The sequence below is a fragment of the Rattus norvegicus genome, chromosome 1 (assembly GCF_036323735.1).
Source record: "Rattus norvegicus strain BN/NHsdMcwi chromosome 1, GRCr8, whole genome shotgun sequence".
Classification (NCBI taxonomy): domain Eukaryota; kingdom Metazoa; phylum Chordata; class Mammalia; order Rodentia; family Muridae; genus Rattus; species Rattus norvegicus.
Genome location: NC_086019.1, coordinates 24,692,339 through 24,708,434, shown reverse-complemented (window position 1 = coordinate 24,708,434; position 16,096 = coordinate 24,692,339). Strand labels below are relative to the sequence as shown.

At 46.1% G+C, this 16,096-nt stretch overlaps 2 long non-coding RNA genes across 2 annotated transcripts; one reads left to right on the top strand and one right to left on the bottom strand.

Moving 5' to 3' along the window:
• Window positions 1-5,135: 5,135 nt before the first annotated feature.
• LOC134482585 (uncharacterized) lies at window positions 5,136-10,893 on the bottom strand. The gene is made up of 2 exons (XR_010058884.1): window positions 10,477-10,893; window positions 5,136-6,044 (listed from the first exon to the last, which is right to left on the bottom strand). It is a non-coding gene; the product is annotated as an uncharacterized LOC134482585 (long non-coding RNA).
• A 1,028-nt stretch (window positions 10,894-11,921) lies between these two features.
• Window positions 11,922-14,874, top strand: LOC102555830 (uncharacterized). The gene is made up of 3 exons (XR_005497592.2): window positions 11,922-12,170; window positions 12,489-14,047; window positions 14,145-14,874. It is a non-coding gene; the product is annotated as an uncharacterized LOC102555830 (long non-coding RNA).
• Window positions 14,875-16,096: the final 1,222 nt, after the last annotated feature.

Below are 16,096 nucleotides of genomic sequence, written 5' to 3'. Positions count from 1 at the left end.
CTCCAGCAGGCTTGGGAAATGGTTCAGGGGGTAAAGTGCTTGCCTTCGAAGTATGAATTCAATCCCCCAGAAAGATTCTCAAGAAGCAATGTTGACCTAGTACCTTCCTTTTTGTATTCATTTTGGCCTTGTTGGAATATAGCTCCAATGTGCCTTACAGAGGTATGAGGGGCATAAACCTCGGGACTGTTGAGACATTGTGATAGAAGACAGACTTGGATCCTCATCCCTGACTCCTGAGTGACAAGCACTGTCTGTTTTTCTACCTGTGGTGGTTAGTTTTTGTCAACTTGACACAACCTGGGGCCATCTGGGAAGCAGGAGCCTCAACTGAGAAAATGCTTCTTTTCTGTAGCATTGACTGTATGTAGGCAAGTGAGTGGAACCCTTTCTTGGTTAGGAACTGGTGTGTGGAGGGCCCATCTCTCTGCGGGCGGTGGGACCCCTTGGCAAATGATCCTGGGATCTATAAAAATGCAAGATGAATGAGCTACAGGGAGGAGGACATAGAAGTTTCCTCAACTGTCTACTCCAGTTCCTGCCTTCAGGTTCTTGTTCTGATTCCTGCCTTAGCTTTCCTTGGTAATGAACTGTGGCTTGCAAGGCAAGCAAACCCCTTCCTTTCTGGATTTCTTTTCATCATGGTCTTTATCACAGCAGTAAAAGCCTAAGACACCATCACAAACTCCTACTAACCACATCTTAGTTTAAGCTAGTGAGGTGACTTTTGTAAAGGTCTGATGGGGCACTATCATAGTCAGGTAATCACGTCATAATGGAGGATAAACTTTGAGCTTAACTCTAAAGGGAGATAGAACAGGACCAGTGGATATTGACTCAGTAATCTGGGCAGTGGTTTCTTCAATCATGCCGCGGCATGAAGCCTCCATAAAACTCCAAAAGAAGGGTTTTGGCAAAGACACATTACTACTGGGAGTGCGGTTCCCTTCTCTGAGGGCATGGAATTGCCTTCCCATATAATATACCCTGCTCATTTTTCTGTCAGAGCATCATTCCCAAACTGCATCGTATAAAGATCAAACTAGTAACAATCTACTAAGTAAGTTGTTTCTCTGGGTTCTCTGAGCTGTTCTGAACCAGTGGAGGGAATCATGGGAACCAGTTTAGAGCAGTGATCAAGGGGTACAGAGAAGAATCTGGACATGGACCTAGCTCCTGAGTGCAGGACAAGGTGGTGAGACTGAACCCTACAGCTGTGGGGGCTACACCCAAGGACAGGAAGTGATTGTTGGGTTGACCTGCAGAACATCTAGTTGGTTGTTCATAGAGGATTTCTGCAGACCAAGCAAAAATGTCTAGAAACAAAATTGAGTCTAGATAGTGAATCAGTTGAATAAAAATGATAATCTGTCTGTTCATATGTACATGTCCCCAAATTCATCTTGTTTTTATGATAGAGTAATGGCATACATTGTTTTACAACTCTAGACTGATGTACTTGACCCCCTTGACGCCTGGCAGGTGACCTCTATGACAGTGAACATCATTAACATGTACGAGGTTACCAGTCAAGGCCAAGCTCCCCCACTATCCCTCCTGAGAGGATGCAGGCCTCAATTCTGCTGCTAACTTTTCCCTTCGCAGCTACCACCCTTCTCCCTTTGATGGCCAACCAGCCTTGCTCCTCTCTGTGGCCAGTCCACATCTGCACACGGCACTCCATTTCCTCTCAGTTGAAGGTCAAGGTTCTGTCTTCTGCCTACTTTCTTCCTGGGTCTGTGGCCTTCAGCACACCAGCTGTGAAAGAATGCTTTTCTTGATTCTGCGCTTGACTATTAGTCTATTTCCCGTTCCCCTTAGGAAGAGAACCACTCTGGTTCTTCCCCTACCCCCATCCCCATTTTCCAATGAACTCAACCAAACTAGGCTTCCCATGGCTTTGACAGTGGACCCACCAAAGGCAACTTAAGGTAGGAAGGGTTTCTTTTGCCTCTCAATTTGAGTTAAAGTATAGTAGTATTTTGGGGGGAGGGAGTCTATACTCCCCTTTGCTTTCAAATATCTGCAGGGCCTTTCTTCGTCCACTTTAGCACATACTGATCCTGAATAAAGGACACAGAGACCTGGTCCTTTTATTAACAAGTTGCTGGTACTGTGCTGGGCAGGTTCTGAGCTGTTCTAACCTTTTTTTTTTTTTTTAAAGATTTATTCATTATATATGAGTACACTGTAGCTGTCTTCAAACACACCAGAAGAGGGCACCAGATCTCATTACAGATGGTTGTGAGCCACCATGTGGTTGCTGGGATTTGAACTCAGGACCTCTGGAAGTGCTCTTAACCACTGAGCCATCTCTCCAGCCCCTGTTCTAACCTATGCTGATAATACCCAGGTAAAAGCTCCATTCCCTGCCATCTGAATCTTGCCCTGGCTCTCTCTGATCCATGTATGTCCTTGTAGTTGCCCGCTCATTGGTGACCTCATGGCAAATCCTCCTGGTCCCTCCACATGGACTCTCTACCTTCATTCCTCATGTTCCTTCTCTTTCTACCTTTCTACCTGGAGCCCTCTTCACTGGAATCCGAGTCCCGCCTCTACCATCCTCTCCTGCCCAGCTATAGGCTGATCAACTCCTTATTGACTGATCAGAAATGATGGAAAACAATTTTCACATAACATTGAGAGTAAAGATGCTTGACCATGTCATTGTAAACAAATCTGGGCACAAAAATCAGAATCCGAATATACAACGTACAAGACCAACCCCCCAACATTAGAGTCTACCACCATAAAGGAAGGAGCTTGTAATAGCTGGCCTATGTGATGGCTGGTCTGTGTGATGGCTGGTTCATGGTACCCACAGTAGGAAACTGAGAGAAATGAACAATGGTTCTATGCTTTTCTCCTTTTTATTCAGAGAAGGAGCCTAGCCTTTAAGATAGTGTCACCACATTCAAGGTCAGATCTTTGTCCTCAGTTAAACGTTTCTGGAATCTGGTACACGCAGAGGTATGGTTTCCACGTTGGGTCTGACAGAGATGATGAACCATTACACTCTCCAGGTTCACAGGATCTGTGTTGCTGAGTCCAGAGGCAAAACGTCAGTTCTCATCTTTCTTGCTGTTTCTTTCTCTTCGGCAAAATACATAGTGTTAATGCTTTCTGTCCTTCACTCCCCCTTGAAACACGTCCTGCATCCCATCCCCAGGATTTAACACTTAAGAAGAGGGATTTTCCCAGAACATACACAAAGGATGCACAAAACTCCTGCATTGATTTGTTATAGAGAGAGCTCTTGTAGAGGTCAGAGGACAGCTCTTGGAAGTGAATTCTCTCCTAACATGTGGGTCCAAAGAAGTGAACTCAGGTTGTTAGACTTGGTGACAAACACTTCTACCCACTAAGCCATCTTGCTTGCTCCCAGAAAAGCAATTTTTGAAAAAAGGAAACTATGTGCTTAGAGGAGAGGAAGCAACTTGGGATTTAAGGACAGGCTCTAGGGTGCCGCCCCAACAATTACTTTCTTGATAGTCACACTCTTATATAACCCTTTTAAATATGAGCTGGCTTTGAAATGTTATTTATTTATTGTTAGTTACATGTTGTTCTAATTAGCCTTAACTGTCAATTTAACATAGCCTACAATCACCTGAAAGGTAAGTCTCCAGTTATTGTAACTTGTAGATTGAAATAAGCCCTTTCTTCCCCTAAGTTGCTTTTGGTCATGGCATTTGTGAGAGCAGATGTGACAAGACACATAGCTACTTATAATGAACAAGTAAAATTGCATTTATTCACTGTGATCCACATGATGTTTTGAAATAGCCAAATACAATAAAATAGCTGAATCAGAGCATTTGGTATGTGTATAACTCACATTCTGAGTGTGTGTGTGTGTGTGTGTGTGTGTGTGTGTGTGTGCGCGCGCGCACAGGCCTACTTTCTCAGTGATTTTTCAAGAACACAATATACACATGCCTATAATCCCAGCACAAAGGTTGAGTTCAAGGTTTCCAGGTGTGATGGTTCTCATCTCATCATAGCATTCAGGAGGCAGAGGCAGACGGATCTCTGACAGTTTGAGGCCATTCTGGTCTACACGGCGAGTTCCTAACCAGCAGGGCTGTAGAGTGAGGGGATGGGGAAGTCATCTCCAGCTCCAGCACTGTTGCTAAGGCTGTGTTTTCCACAGTCATCTCCTTATGCTGTTGTTGAGAATCAGGCAGTCCTCGGCTCCATCTTTGTCCCTGCATTTCTTTTCGACAGGGAAAATTTGGGGTAGAAAGTTTTGTGAGTGGGGTAGTATCCTTATCCCTTCACTGGGGGTCCTGCCTGGGTACAGGAGTAGAGACTGAAGAAACTGCCAACCAATAACCAGCCAAACTCGAGACCAGCCCATGGGCATGCACCAATGCCTGACTCTATTAACGATGTTCTGTCGGGCTTGCAGACAGGAGCCTAGCATGGCTGCTCTCTGAGAGGGTCCATCCAGCAGCTGACTGAAACAGATGCAGAGACCCACAGCCAAACAGTGGATGGAGTTTGGGGATGATTTTGGAAGAGTTGGGAGGAAAGATTAAGGCCCATAAAGGAATGGAAACTCTACAGGAGGCCCAACAGAGTCACCTAATCTAGACCCCTGGGAGCTCTCCGAGACTGAATCACCAAGCAAAGAGCGTGCACCCACTGGACTGAAGCTCCCTGCACATACATAGCAGATGTGCAACTCAGTCTCCATATGGGCCCCACAAAACTGGAGCAGAGGCTGTCCCTAAAGCTGTAGCCTGACTGTGGTATCTGTTCTGTTGGGACCAACGTTGGGGTTTAAATCTCGGCCCACGCCCAGACAGAACACATCAAGCCAACGTGGTTCCACATGGAGAGGTTTAATGAGAGAAGAGTAGCAGAGGGGATAAGTAAAGGCCGGCCATGAGCACATGGAGGGAAGGTGGGGGTGTGGAGAGAGAAGGGACAAAGAGGAGAGCAGGGAAGAGGAAAGAGCAAGAGCAAGAGAGGAGGAAGAGGGAGAGGGAGAGGAGGAGGCAAGCGGCCCTTTTATAGTGTCAGCTGGCTGTTGCCAGGCAACTGTGGGGGTGGAGCTTAGACAGCGTAGGACGGGATCAGCCCTACGTCTGGGAGGTCCCACTCATGAAAACACAGAGACAGAGAGTGATGCAATCGAGCAAGACGTTTAATGATCCAGCACACTGGGGCGGCCCTGTAATTGGGACAGAGGCAACCCCGAGTAGCAAAGGCACACATTTTTTATACACAGCATGAGTTAGTCCTTGATGACGCACATTGACCCTTACATTCCTCAATGGAGAGATGGCATGCATGGGGGACTGAAAAGGGCCCTGCCCTCTTCGCTGTTAGCTCATTTCCTGGAACAAGGTGTTATTCTAAATTCTCTGGACAGGGCGTAAAGCTGGTGAAAGTCCTTAGGGTCCTTATAACCTACCTTCTTTCTACCAGGCCAAGCCTCCTAATAGATCTTATGCTTCAAGAAGAACTAGGGTCCTTCAACAGAATACCAACATGTTCTCCAACAGCGCTGCCTTGTCTGGCTTCAGTGGGAGAGGATGCATCTAATCCTGCAGATTTGTGCCATGGTGGGGGGATATAGGTTGGGGGGGGTAGATGAGGGAAGGGACTGTGAGGGCGGGGGCAGGAGGGAGCAGTATTTGGGACATAAATAAATAAATATATAAATAAAATAAAAATAATCGGGTGGCCTTTAGCGATGCAGACCTATCCCTGGCTTCCCTGCTTCCATATTTATCCATTATTGTATATTAACTGTGGATATGTTGTGTCTGGCTGCTTGAAGTTCCTGTCTTGACGTCACTACAATAATGGACAGTAACCTGAAATGGAAAACTAAAATAACTCACATTTCTCCACCAGGTTGCTTTTGGTCGGTGTATTGAACAGAGCAGCAGAAATGAGGTTGGGTGGATGCTTATCCCCCCACTCTGTGATGGTTCCTGTTTGGAGGGTGATCTGGCCACAAGTGATCTGCCCTGAGGACTTGTTGCTTAGCTGTGGTTCCAGAGGAAGTTCACCAACCAGTCCCGTTGTTCCTGGAATGTGAGGAGAGTTTGGGGGTAGGGGTTAAAGAATAGAAAACAAAATGAGAGGGCCATTGGGCCAAGCAGTGAGTGGGCCTCTTTTAGGAGTGGAACAGTAAGGATTGAGTGCAGTAAACGCCTTGGGACAAATGGCTCAAGTGCATATTTTACATGCCAGACCCTGGAATACATGTCCACTGCACTGAACTTTCCAACCCAGGGGCTGGGCTGCACCTCCCCAAAAACTCTTCCCTACTCCCTCTATAATCTGGACATTTCTCTCTCTCTCTCTCTCTCTCTCTCTCTCTCTCTCTCTCTCTCTCTCTGCACAAAAGTTTTTTCTCTCTTTCTCTTTCCCCTCCCTTTTGTCTCTCTCCATGGTGACTTCCCTGGCCTTGTTTCTTGGGGACCAGTAACCCAACCTACCTCCACCTTCCCAGCTGCTTCCCAACTAATCTGCCTAGATATACTCTAATTTGACTTGTATTGGCCCATTTCACGGGAGAAAAATAACTTATTAAAGAACACAATGAATTTGGAGGTGAAAAGACAGCCTAAACCCGTTTGTCTCCATTTAAGGACCAGACTGATTTAGAAAAGGAGGCCGCAGGACACCAGCACCAGGGACAGACTATAAAATCCAGAAAGAAGGTCATAAAACTCTCTCTCAAAGAACAGCCTGGGGATAACTACAAGAATGGGAAAATATCTTATCTCAGGATGGGCTGTGCTGGGCAGCCCTGTCTCATCCTGTGGTTAAACGTTCATGACATAGGAAGGCAGACCACTGACCTGGCACAAGCCAATCAGAAGCTGACCCCTATGACCTCCCCCACACCCACCAATGAAACTTTAGATTACCTAACCCATTCGAAATATTGAAGAACTAACACAGTAACCAATCAAAGTTATACTAATGTCACCGCTTTGGCCCCCTGCCAATCACATTAGAGATTACCTAATCCTTCTAGAGAGTTCCCTAGTTCCCCATATGAAAGCCTGTAAGCATTAGTGGTAGGGGGGGCTGTCATTTTGGAAAATAGTTGACCACCCCTCCCCCACCCCATATGCTGATTGTTTCTTAAGAATAAATGTTCTTTGTCTTCATAAACTATCTGAGTCTGGGGTCTTCCTTCAGCGTCGGTCCCTTACAGAGAAGAGTGAGGACGCCGGTGTTTGTGTAGGTACAGGCACCGAAGGGGGATGAAATCCAGTCTCCATTTTGTTTTCCTGCAGCCCCTGAGTGACAAAGGCGGCTGGGAACATCTCCTTTTTAATTTCTACAAGGCAAAAATCCAATCTTCTGAGAATCTGTCATGCTCCCCTCTGACTCAAGTGTATACGAGGACTGACTGAGTGTTGCCTCTCCAGTTATGACAGCCCGACGCCTCCCTCCTTCCTCCCTCCTGCAAAGTTCTCCCCAGTGTCCCATTCCCGCAGTGGTCTGAAAGACCCGAGCACTCGCCATTCTCTCTCCCTCTAAAGCAGCATAATTCCCTCCAATCCGCTCAGGGATAGTCAAAACAAAAGCCAGGAGGAGGGTGCCTGGCAACCGTTACTTCCTGCAGTGCCACACAAAAGCGCCCACTGCAGGCTGGAGCACAAAGGCCGGGCTGGCTGGGATGGGGGAGGTAAAGCGCTGTAGCTGTGATGGAGAAGGACAAACTGATGTTTTCCTTCTGGGAAAAAATATCTTGAAATCTCTACCCCAGGGCTCTCTGAGTGGACCAGGTCTGGGAATTCTAAGATATTATCTGCCTTACTTCAAGGTGTCTGTTGGTTGAAAGAGATCTGCTCTGCGTGTCCCAGGGCTAGGCTGGGAGCCTGGGCCTGCTACAGAGACAACACATAGTCATTGTTTACCTAGAAGCTTTTATGGGTGTTAATTATATATAATACTGGGCTTCATTGTGTTTTCATATAAGAGCACGAACCCTGGGCAGATCTCGATCCTCTATGCTGATTTGTCTAGTTTTCTGTCAATAACCCTGTTATAATTTGCCACTATTGGCCTGGGCAACTCTTACTCTAATTGGCCAGCCCTCATGGGCACGTTTTCATGTTTTTATTTACTCCATGATGTCTCTTCCTCTCGTCCTTCTTCTCTCTCCTGGTCTCTGCCTCAGACCACAAGCCTAGGAAGTGAAGCTCCACCTACTTCTCTTCTACTTGCTCAACCATAGGCTATAGGGATCTTTGTTGACCAATCAGGAATAACTTAGGAGGAGGGCAGGATTGCGACAGTTCACTTGGTGTACTGGAAGGATCTCCTTATCCCAGGGGCAACCAGGGCCAGTATTTAGCATCACAAACGCCAACTGGGCCAATCGTGCCTTGTTTTTTGTTGATTTTTTTAACCTGGGGCTATTCCCTTTCCAGTCACAATAGCTTAGACTGTAAGCCAGGAAGTATGACACCTTGAAATACAGGCACTCAGCTTTTCTATTCCTGGCAAAGGGCTATTTTTCTTCTTTAAAGAAACACGTCTTTATGACTGAGTGGTCAAGAGCACTGACTGCTCTTCCAGAGGTCCTGAGTTCAATTCCCAGCAACCACATGGTGGCTCACAACCTCTGTAATGAGATCTGATGCCTTCTTCTGGTGTGTCTAAAGACAGCTACAATATATTAATATATAATGAATAAGTCTTTAAAAAATACTTTTAAAAAAAAGAAAGAAAGAAGTCTTTAAGGCTAGTGGCCTTAAAGATCAGTACCACTGGCTTCCTGTCATCATATCCCACCATCTCTTCTGACACATCTGACAGTATCTCACTTAACACTGCCAAGGATTCTGAAGCATTCTATCAGTCTTCAAAGTATTTCAAAGTATCTGGAGGTGCTAGCTCACACTTGTCAGCCCAATACTCAGGAGGGAGAGTCAGAAGGACTAGGAGTTTAAGATCAGATGGTAACAGTGAGTTCAAGGCCAGTCCGTGTTGCATGAGACCCTCTCTGGCAGAAAAACAATCCACAGATCTCCTCATCAGCAAAGACCTAGGAGGCAAGTGTGGAGAAATGTGAGTGTAATCCCAGCACGTGGGAGGCTGACACAGGAGGATTGCCAAAGGTTCCAGGCCTGTTACAGTAAATATATATTTTTTTAAAAAGGTGCAACCGGTTCCCTCTATGCGCTTTCTCTCCCGGGCTCCCTTTGACCTGGGCGGTCCAGCAGCCGTTCCAGCGTGGCACCTTGTCACGCTCCTTTGCTTTCACTCATAGCTCTCTTGGAGATCTGTTACCACACCCAGTTCCATGGCCGGCTTGGTGCATCCCGCCACTGTACCTTCTCTTGAACTCAATTAAGTCGCACGTGAAAGAACACACCACACAATGACCTCTGATCCAATTGACAAGATATAATTTGCCCATGTAGACAGCACAAAATCCTGTACACACCCATCCCTTAGAAATATTCATAAAAACCTGTATCTATGCGCAGTGAAGAATCTAAACATCTGCTGCCATGTTCTCCCAACTCCTCCTCTTCCCTCTCCTTCTAACACCTCTATCCCCGCCTCCCTTCCTACTCACCCAATGACAGGCCTCGTTTTATCTTGTCTGCCTTCACCTGTATAATGACATCAACCTACACAGGCCAGCTTAGCTTACATAGTTATCTCCTGGCCATGCAGGACTAAAGGGTGAGCTCCTGTCCCCAAAACACGGAAATAGAAAAATGAAGCCCTCACTCAGTCTCCTTGATCAATTATTCAAGAGTCAAGGTTTTTTTTGTTGTTCTTTTTTTTTCGGAGCTGGGGACCGAACCCAGGGCCTTGCGCTTCCTAGGTAAGTGCTCTACCACTGAGCTAAATCCCCAGCCCCTCAAGTTTTTATTAGAAAACCAAACAACCAAACGGCAGTTTGCTGAGGATGGAGCTCCACGGTGGACGGAACAGCTGCTGAATGTGAGCAAGGCCTTCTTTAATTCACAGCACTAATACCGTGGGAAAAAACCCCATGATGCCCAGTTAGTTTATAGATTGCATAAAAATCCAGATACCCATTTTGGGCACCACGAAATCCTTGTCTCCTCAGAAGTTCGCAAAGGCCCATTTGTAACGGGATAGCTTCATTTCTGTCCTGACTCTTTACCTCAGTCCTGGACTGAGCGGTGTCCTCCCCCACCCCCCAGACCAAAGCACTTTTGGGAACTTCAGAGTGTAACACTATTTGCAAACAGGGTCGTCATGAGTTAAGATGATACTGGATAGCATACTGGAGTGTGACTGGGGTCCTTCTTAGAAGAAAATGACATAGTCCCGTCGGCCTTTCTAGGCCAAGTGATGGTTAAGGCTAAGGAAACAAAAGATTGCTAGCAAACACAGAAGCTGAAAAAGGCAGGGAGGAGCTCTTCCCTCCAGCCTTCACCCTCATTCTTAGACGCCCAGCCTCTGAAACCGGAAGAAGAAACTTCGACCATTTAAAGTATCTGAGTTACGTACCGTGTTCAAGGATGTGTATCCGGCTATGTACCGTGTGTCCATGCGAGCCTCCCCGTCCTCTATCTTCTACACAACCCAGCATAGTCCACGCATACATTAGCATACAAAGCAACTCTTTCAGCCTCTACAAGAGCTAGGATGCCTGGAGCATTTCGTCCCCTGGGGCCCAGAGGCCAGCGCCCGCCCTCCCTCAGACACAGGGCCTATCTAAGAGCATCGGTGCTTTTCAGTTTGTCTCATTCCCGGCAGGGAGGTTTCACGTGGTTCCACTGAACAGAGGAATCCACAGTCTGCCAGGCCTGCTGACGCCTGTGCGCGCGCGACCAACCGCAGTAAGCATTTCCAGAGGCAGAGAGGGAGCGCTCCTTAGGTGACTGCTGTGTCTCTCAGCCTTTTGCTGATTTTGTCCTGCATACAGACTATTGCCTCAATTCCCCACAGTCCAGCTGTGACCAGCTGCCACCTGTGCCAAATGCGCAGGAGTGACAGTGAAGAATATCTTGTATCTGCTCAGGAACCAGACCTGACTTCATTCTGGTTTCACTACCAGACGCCCTGTCCGGCCAGCCAACTCCGCGGCTGGGCTCTGCTGCAGCTCTCTGGGGAAGATTGGAATTCGAGATGTCTCTTGATCATCCCACCATCACTGTTTAAGTTCTTATTTATTCCGTGGAACTGCAGCACCACCAATCCAGGCAAGATGGCCTCCTTTGGTGCCTGTAAAACAACAGTGTGCCCATGGAGACTAGCACTTTCACAGGTTCCTCAGACCAGAGCAACTTAATCTGGCATCGTGATACTTGTGAGACATTGCTATATCCAATGTATCTGCTTAACCTGAGGCTGGTGGAATCTATCTATCATCTATCTATCTATCTATCTATCTATCTATCTATCTATCTATCTATCTATCTATCTGTCTGTCTATCGACTTTGTTAGAGCAGTTTTAGGTTCCCAATAAAATTGAGCAGAAAATTCAAAGATCTCTGGAATACACCATACATGCAATCTCTCTCACTGCTAACACCATGCACCAAAGTGGCATGTTTGTGACAGTAGTTAAACCTGCATCAAAATATCCATGACATCAGAAGTCAGTGTACACTGGGGCTCCCTCCTGGTGGCACATTCTCTGGAGCTGGGTTAGGGTAAATCACCACTACCATCATCATCATCATCACCACCACCACCATCATCATCATCACCATCATCACCATCATCCCATTACAGTTTCACGTTCAACACCTATCATTCTCCCAGAATCCTTCATTCTCTGTTCAATTACCTTTCTCCCTCCCAACAACATCCAACAACTGCTGAATCCTTTGTTGCCCCTTGTTTTTTGTCTGTTCTGATGTGTTACAGATTTTGAACCACACACACATGGTAATTTCATACACATAAATGAGGCTTTCCAATTGGCTTCTTTCCCTAACAACAGGTTTCCTCCTGACTCTTGGTGGATCCGCGGCTCCAGCTGCTTCTTAACGGACTTCAGTGTGAGTTGGAGGTTGGGTCTGCCTGCTTCTCCTGCAAACCTGAGGCCACAAGCTTATCTCCTGGGAAGTCCCATCCCTCTTTTGCGTCCAGCATCGATCTCTTTTAGAACAAGAGCTCAGAAATGAGAGGGCAGAGAGTACGACTGTGTTTTTATTTGAATTTAATATACGCCTCAGCACTTCCTCGGGGGAGAGTGAGTATTATCCACTGGTTCTACGGCAGATGTTATATACAAGCTGAATCTATAATTCATATTTTAATTAACACATTTAAATAACATATATATTATGCAGTACCTTGCCAGGGGAAACAGATGTTGGGCTATTTCATTTGTAATGAAAATCTAGAGTGTGTCATGATGCTCAGGAGGCAAAGGTGTTGGCCACCAGGCCTGCGGTGGCTTTATCCCAGGAACCTGCATGAAGGAGAGGGAATGAGGGCATACATACTCGGGCCCTACAAAACAGATAAATGTTCGCTTTAAAAATGCTCTTTGATTTTTTTTTTAAAGATATCAGCTTTAAAATGCCCGGAAAGGTACACAGTTTTTCTAAATTCCTTCAGAGCGTTCATGAGCCAAGTTGTGTGAGGACCGATATCTAGAAGCAACTGAGCAAAGGATCTGAGCTTCTCCATCTCACAGACTGATGCCCTAACCAGGATGTAACGGCAGGATGCTCTCAGTCCACTCATAATCCTGACAGCTACCATAAGAGAATAAGGGTGAGAAGAGAAGCGTTTAACCGAGACGACAAAAAGAAACTTCTCTTTGAAGTGGTTGCCCCTCCCCTCAAAGGATTCATTCATTAAATTCCTGAGCCCGAGGCAACTTTGGACGTGTTCTATATTTTTAATTGTCTTCTGTGGTGTTTAAATGTTTCCTGTCTTAGAGAGAAAAAAAACAAAAAGGGAGCGCCTTCTAGGGGCAGGAGAGAGAAATCGTATTCACGAAGGTTCAGTTTGTCTTTGTCCTTGTCCTAGTCCTGGATTGGCTGAGTGCGACCTATGCTTGCCCTAGGACAGTGACAGCGGCACACAGGTCACTGATGTAAGTGGTTTATGCTTCTATGTTTTTGGATAACTGAAAGTCAAAGCACTTAACTAGACGCGATGGCATGGGACCGCAACCCCAACATTTGGGAGGTGGAGGTGGGAAGGTCAGGAGTTTAATCTTGTCCTCCTTGGCTAAACATTGAGTGTGAAGCCAGCCATGCTGCCCAGGAACTCCATTGTTTCAGAGTTGGCAGAAAAGCAGATGTTCAGAACCCAAGAGAAAGAACTGGTTGTCTCCAGCCAGTGAGTGGTAAGCAGGCGTTCTGGAGGTAAGGAGGATTTAGAAGGCTCACGGACAACCTCTGAACTCCCTGGACACCAGAATCAGCAGGGGCCAAGAACAGGTTGTGAGACATTATTTTTTCCCACTTGCCTAAGATAATACAGACTTATTTTTTCCCCATCAACCACTTGGCTCCTATTCTGCTGTAAGTACCTTAAAGCAAGATGGTTGATGTGATAAAGTATTTGAGCCATTCTGTGCACAAGGCCTTAAATACTGTATTGCCCCATAGAAAGAATTTACTGTGAAATGCAAGGTAGCCAGAATGAGGGATGGGATGCACAGTGGTCTCGTGAACTTGTGTTTCTGTAGAAACCTAATAGCCTTCCATTTGTTGGGAGCCAGCCCAGGCTATCAACACACTTAGGTCTTAAGACTTCACGTTTCTTTACAGATAGTCTCTCGTGCTCAAGCTAGGCTTGAATGGTGTATCCTGAAACCCACATTCTACCTCGTCTCAGTAAAAACTGAAATCAACTTTCTGCAAACAATGAAAGTCATAACCCCGAGGAAGCCATAAGTAACTAAAAAAGCAAAGTGTCCTCACAAAGTAGTGTTTGGGACCGAGAAAGCTGTGGAATGTTCGTTGTTGGATATGTTATAAGACATCTTTGTAATTCACATCTAGAAAGGAGAAGAAGGCAAGGGATAGGTGTAGTGAAGGAAGCCGAAAAGTCTCCTTTATTCTGGTCTCACCTTCTGCTTTACACAGACAAGCTCAGTGTAGGAATGTGGTACGCATTTGGATGGGTGGGTGGAAAGATGGTGGATGGATGGATGGGTAGATGGATGGACTGATTTCCAATGAATGACAACTTCTCTTTTCTCTAGGTTCAAAGACACCTAGGCAGACTCAGAGACAGCACATACAGGTAACTAACAGGAACCACAGAAATTACACAGAGTTGGAAGGTGGCAAAGGCAGAGCAAATTCTCTGTTAGTTCTTCTAGTATCACTATCCTAGCCCAGCAACTGGAAACCTGCCCTTCCCTTGTTATACCAACAGGGGGCAGCAGAGAAGAGGAAATGTAGGTTCTTGGCCCTGTGAGCTAAGCCACTGTTTCCCCTCCCAGCCTCCAAGTCCCTCACAAACACCTTAAAGCAGTTTTTCTCACTTATGTACTTTTAAAGGTTAGGTGGGAGGTGTTGTGTGTGTGTGCGTGTGTGTGTGTGTGGGGGGGGTAGAGGTAAAACACTGAACATTTAAAGTGTGCTTGTTTACTGTATATTCTTGTTGGTTTCTGTCCACCGTATTGGTCACCACACTGCTGCCACATGCTAGTTAAACCTTGTTTATTAAGAGACAGTACAGTTTGAATGGATAAGCAGGCAAGGAGATTAGATCTGAATGTCTTTTTAAGTGTTCTGAGAGTACAATGTAATATGAAGAATCCCTCAATCGTTTTGGATTATAAACAAGACTTCCTGATATACTATTGTTGTAGTAGCTGTGTGTAGGGTAGCTGTGTGTGTGTGTGTGTGTGTGTGTGTGTGTGTGTGTGTGTGTGTGTGTAGAGGTTTCGCAAGTGCTCTACCACTGAGCCAAATCCCTAGCAACTCCATTCCCTTTTAGTTGTTAAGAATTACTGTTGACATCTGGAGGACCGGAGCTCTTCAGCAGATCCATTCCTGCGTTTATGTTGAACCTGACTGTCTTCGCTGTACAGGTACAGCATCTTCTCCGTTATCAAGGAGGGTAGGATTAGAACTCTGGCCAGTGTAGTTTAATGAGGATAAACTATCTAAAGGCTGAGTTCGAGAAATGATACCTAATCCTTAGCTCTGCCACTTCCCTTCCTGATAGCTCTCACCACACTTGGGAGTTACAGTCCTTGCCAGGGGCCTGCGCTGGGTTCGCACTTTCTGCAATGTTGAGTCAGGCCAGCCTATTGTAAGACCTGGAGATTTAGGGACCTTGTTGGTTTCTCTCCTCTGTATTGATCACCACACCACTGCCACATGCTAATTAAACCTTGTTTATCAAGAGGCAGTGGAATTTGAATGAATAAATGGGCAAGTCGATTAGGTGTCATCGCTGGACCTGCATCAACTGGCTGCTGCTGCCCCCGCCACCCCACCCCCAACCCCAGCGGAGGGGGAGGGGGAGAGACAGATCGAATTCATGTATCACATTCACAATTTTAAGATGACTTTCAATCCTGATGTGTTTCAACTATCTCTCTGTGTACCCCTTCCTTCCGGCTCCAAATGTTCCTCCTAGCTGATCTGACTCTCCCTCTTTTCCTCTCTCCCTTCTCTGGTTGGCAGATGCCCCTCACTAGTCTCCATTCTGCCCAGCCATTGGGTGATCAGCGTTCATTGACAAGGCACAGAATAAATGGTAAGAACTGTTTACACAAACTTGAGACAAGAGATACTTGGTATAAGCATTACAATGCCATGTCTGGATTGAAACAAGATCCAGGGGCAGAGAAAACAGCATTTAATCTTATTCCGAAGAGATTTAAAAACAGACTCATTAGGATACCCAAGGGCAATTTTATTAGCATTTGAGAGAAAGCAACAGAACGAGCTCAGAGGAGATGAAAAGATTGAAGAGAAATGGTCTCCTGGTGTGTGAGTTAGGCTAGTGTGTTTAGCAGCAGAAGCTTAGCCAGTAGTCACAGGACAGCAAGCAGCTACATGGCCAAAAAAAAAAAAAGTCCAGTAGGCTTCGGCTAGGATCGAAAAGAAAGACAGAAAAGAAGTAGATGTGATGTTTTTCTGAGTTAGGACAGACTCGGAAGAGCTGCACCAAGGTGGCTTTGTAAGTGACTGCACT